At 33.7% G+C, this 4637-nt stretch overlaps 1 long non-coding RNA gene across 1 annotated transcript in view; it reads left to right on the top strand.

Annotated features, from left to right (window-relative positions):
- The window catches only part of LOC108368168 (uncharacterized), a 16533-nt gene extending 15145 nt beyond the window's left edge, over nucleotides 1-1388 (top strand). The window contains exons 2-3 of the long non-coding RNA XR_001848336.1: nucleotides 409-652; nucleotides 735-1388. This is a non-coding gene — a long non-coding RNA (uncharacterized LOC108368168). The remainder of the gene's footprint in view (nucleotides 1-408; nucleotides 653-734) is intronic.
- Nucleotides 1389-4637: the final 3249 nt, after the last annotated feature.

Here is a 4637-nt window from a genome sequence, read left to right as displayed (position 1 = left end):
CAATCATATTAACCTCATGCACCAGCACCACCGCCATTGGCAGAAGACAAAACCACCCCTTCCACTTGCACTGCTAATAAATATTATCACTGCCTGCAACAGGCTTGCTTACGTATTCGTATTTCCATGTGCATAAAACATATAGGGGCTGTTCAGGATGTTAGGGAAGGGAAATTGTCTTGGATAGTACATATAAATTATTAATTTTTCTAGATAAGAAAGCAATTAAAGAATGTGCAGGATGTAGTGCTTTGGAAGTCAAGTAGACGAGTTTTCAAGGTAGATTATTTTTTATGTTTCGTGTATTATTATTTTTGTTATGCTTACAAAATGCCGACTGCAACACCAAATATCTACAATAAACCATAAATGGACCAATCATGCTTATAAACTGTTATATTTTTTCAGAAATGGTGGAAAACTTGAAGAACATCATATGTAGGATATTTCACATATTCAACACGAATTTATTTTATTCTTAAAATTACGGAATGCAGTGTATTAAGTTTAATGCTCACAGATTTCTGTAATAAGGACTCTGCTTCAGCATTCAATCAGCAAAAACCTGAAATACGTGTTCAGTACCGATATAATAATGGAATACAACGTAGACGGAACCCACGGAAAAAAGAGCCTCAAAACACATAAAGTGGTATGTGAGTTTTTTTTGGCAATGAACTTTTACATAATAGCAAGATAAATGTACATATTTTAATTAATGTATTTTGTTTCAGAATCTCTAATGAGCTTTGTTAGCGCCGATGAACCAGAAACACAATTAAGAAGAGCACTCCAATTAAATAAGAAGCAGTTTTTTCAAAAAAGGGCAATCGCGGGAAAATCTTTGCAGCGACTGGGCACATCAAATTTAAATCACTTGTTTAACTAGCTTTATTATGTTTTTAAAGTGAATACCCAACGTTTGATTTTTTTGTTAGTTTTTTTTTTTAAGAATTTGTGTTAGTTGTAATTAGATAAGTTGACCAACTGTCCTCCTTTGAGGAGAATTGTCCTACTCAAACGTGATTTGTCCTCCCCAAAAATATTGTCCTTCGCTATTCTTCTTTTGAGCAAAAATGTCCTCCTTGTGCTCCTTCTCAGTTTTTATAGCAATGATGAAATTTTCAAAAAATTTCGTTCGGAATATTAGTATGTCCTAATCATACACAATCATTGTATGTAAAAGGAGTTAAATTTTTCAACTTTCAGTTAAATGATGTAAACTTTTGTTTCAACTGACCGCCTGTGATAGTTGAGCAGTGTAAACGCCTTTTAGCCTTAATCAATAATATATAATACGGCTTTCCCACGGCACCCCAATTACGTAGTTCGCTCTCTCATTCGTAATTCGCACTACAATTACCCTTCGAATTACGTAATTCGCCATACAAAATTTTGAGAGCGCATTACCTTATTTGTTGGTAATTCAGATCCAACTACCATGCGAATTACGAACAAATCGCTGCCGTCTCTAATTTTTATCGGAAATTTATCGACAGTTCACAAATCAAAACTGGCACTTTTTCTGAGTAGATACGAAAAGTAAAGTTTATACCTGTATACATAACCAATTTAATACGGAAACTTATAAATTTTTAGCAATTGCTTACATTTTGTAGCGAAGAAAAGAAAAACAAAACACAAAGATAGAGAACTGTCAAATTGAATTAAGAATGTGCTCGTGGGAAAGGGGTAATTCTATGTCCCCACTAGAACTGCCAATTGCGTAGTTCGCTTCTGAATTACTTTGGTGAATTAACCCGTTTACACGACTCATTCCTAATTCGATTTGACAATTCGTTGTGTTTTTCCTTCATTTTCTCCTTTCATTGTTCTGATTTTTTCTATTCTCTCTTGCTTTGACAGCATTTCCGATTAAAATTAGAGACGGCAGCGATTTGTCGAAATTCGCATGGTTATTGGATCTGAATTGTCTACAAATGAGGTAATTCGCTCTCAACATTTAGACTGGCGAATCTCGAAATTCGAAGGGTGATTGGGGCGCCAATTACGATTGAGAGAGCCAATTACGAATGGGAGAGCGAATTACGTGCAGTGGGAACTTAATATAATTCGCGATCGTAATTGGAGGATCGAACAAAGTAATTCACGGTGCCGTAGGAAAGCCGTATTACCTTTTACAGCACTAAAAGACTAGCTAACGGGGCGCCTTCACAGGCGAAAATTATTGCTTACCACAAGTCATTTTGTTTGCTGCTTATCAGTGGCAATATATGTGTGTGGGTATTTTTCATCTTGATAAAAGCATTTGTAAGTTGGCTTAAAACCAGTATGTTCGTTGCATTGGGGCGCAAATATGCTTAAGAAAATTAAAAAAATGTGTTATTTCACATCCAAGTACATAATCAAAAATAACACAGGTCCCTTGGCGGGTCCAGACTTTTTTTGTGGGGGGATGTTTTTCGGGAAATTTGCCACTTATTCATATAACTGTAAACGAGTCATTTTTGTATATATATGTACATTAGGGTGATCCAAAATAACTAACCTGGTGAATTTTTAGCCTCAAAATTACCTATTTACTGAGAAGGAAATTCTCCCATTTGGAAAAATATTTGTTTTCACTTTAAAAAGTGTCAATGGGCATTTGAAATTATTTACGTAATAAACTTGTAAAATAATTTGTTTTCATTAAAATAAATTTTGCCCCGTTAAAAAAGTTATAAAATAGAGATAAAAGTGTTTTCTAGGCATATTTTTGTAGGGCATTAAATTCTCTAAAAAATTACCCTGAAATTTGTTGGTTTAGAGACGATTAAAAGTATTAAATATGTTAAGGAGATTGCTGAACGAGGTATAGCGTTGATACAATATAAAGGAACTATGACGAAAGACGAAGAACGAAAGAAATCTCTTTTGCAAGTAATACAATTACCATTAAATAACTAAACAAATAATTTTTAAGCAAAAAACACAACCGACTGCAATTCTCATATACAAATTTAGGATTACCGTTAATTTTTTCATGATCCAATGATCGCATCTAAACCAAATTAGTATGCGGTAACATAAATAAAAAATATTTCGACGAATTGATAACCTTCTCTTTATTTTGAAGTCGGTTAAAAATAAATACTCAAAACTTGTTAATACTATGTGGCGGTCTTATAATTACACTGTGGAACAAATTCAGGTTAGCAAAAGTTAGGTCGATTCTGAGAGTGAGGGGTGAAAACAGAGGTTAAATTAGAAGACCCGTATCGCGGCGTTTGTTTATGTTAGTTCGAATTTTTTTTTAATCGACCTACCAACTTTGCAGTCAAATGCCGATTTTCAGCATATTGTTTATATGGCTTTTTGGCTATAACTCGTCGACTAATTGATATTTTTTCAATATGTTAAAGCCTAATTATTGCTAGAGACCTGTGCAACAATTAAGATTTAAAAAAAAAATTGATTTAGAAAATTTTTGTAGTGCTTATGAAGCAAAATGTTGGACTTTTTTTTCATGCTTTTTGAACATATTTTCCACAAAACTAAGTCTTTTTTCTTTCTGTTTGATCTATAATATGCTTCTCAGTTTCTTCAATAAATTTCATTTGANCATTAACAACCCCTTCCTGAATTTTGGCGTTACTTAGTCTTGGGAAAGCAGTCATTAAAGGACTTTTGGGTAAAGAACGCAAAGACAACTACAGGCAATCTGTTGCAAACATGTTGGCAGCTTTCGATGAAATTGGGGTTAATATGTCGTACCAAATTCATCTCTTGCGTCGGCATCTTGATCAACTCGCTCAACAGTTGCCAACTGAATCTGATGAGCAAGGCGAACGTTATCACCAAACTGTGCTTGCATTTGAAATAAGGTAACTATGGAGTGTGCATATTTTGAATTCCTAGATTTTTCTAATATCTTTGCCAGAGTGCACAATTTAAACATGTTAACGATTGAAAACTATTTTCGTTTCAGGTACAGAGGAAAGAAATCTCCAGATGCAATGCTCGCTGAAATTTGTTGGTGGTATAAAAACACCTTTGAAGAAGAGGAAGACGAGGAAAAAGAGGAAGAAGGGGAAGACAAAGATGAAATTCCAGAATATCTGTTGGACGAAATTATCGACCTTTCTGATGATGATGACGATGACCAAGATATTAGAGAGAGCAGTGATGTTGATCCACAGCCGCCTGCTAATCGGCAACTGGCCAAATCATTAATTTAATTTATTTAATTTTTTTAGTTAAAACTTTTCATAACTAACATTTCAAAATTATATTTCTTGCCATATTTTTATAATTTCTTTTTCAATGTTTCTTCAAAACCAACACTGTAAAAATTGGTACATAAGAAATGAGAAGTAAATTAATATTAAGCTGGAAAACGCAAGTTTTGTATTATGATTGTTTTCTTTTCAAATGAAATTTATTGAAGAAACTGAGAAGCATATTATAGATCAAACAGAAAGNTGTATTATGATTGTTTTCTTTTCAAATGAAATTTATTTAAGAAACTGAGAAGCATATTATAGATCAAAGAGAAAGCAAACAAGTAAGAAAGTCTAAGTTCGGGCGGAGCCGAACATTAAATACCCGGCGCAAGTATTAAATATATGTTTTTTCACCTTTCCGAAACCTACCGCTAGATGGTAAGCCGGGGTGTATCAATTTTGAGTAAATTA

Source organism: Rhagoletis zephyria, unplaced genomic scaffold, assembly GCF_001687245.7.
Source record: "Rhagoletis zephyria isolate East Lansing unplaced genomic scaffold, Rhagoletis_zephyria_1.1 Rzeph_scaffold_02985, whole genome shotgun sequence".
In the NCBI taxonomy this organism is placed as follows: Eukaryota; Metazoa; Arthropoda; class Insecta; order Diptera; family Tephritidae; genus Rhagoletis; species Rhagoletis zephyria.
The sequence above is the reverse complement of the archived record's forward strand: the minus strand, read 5'-3'. Positions and strand labels throughout refer to the sequence as shown.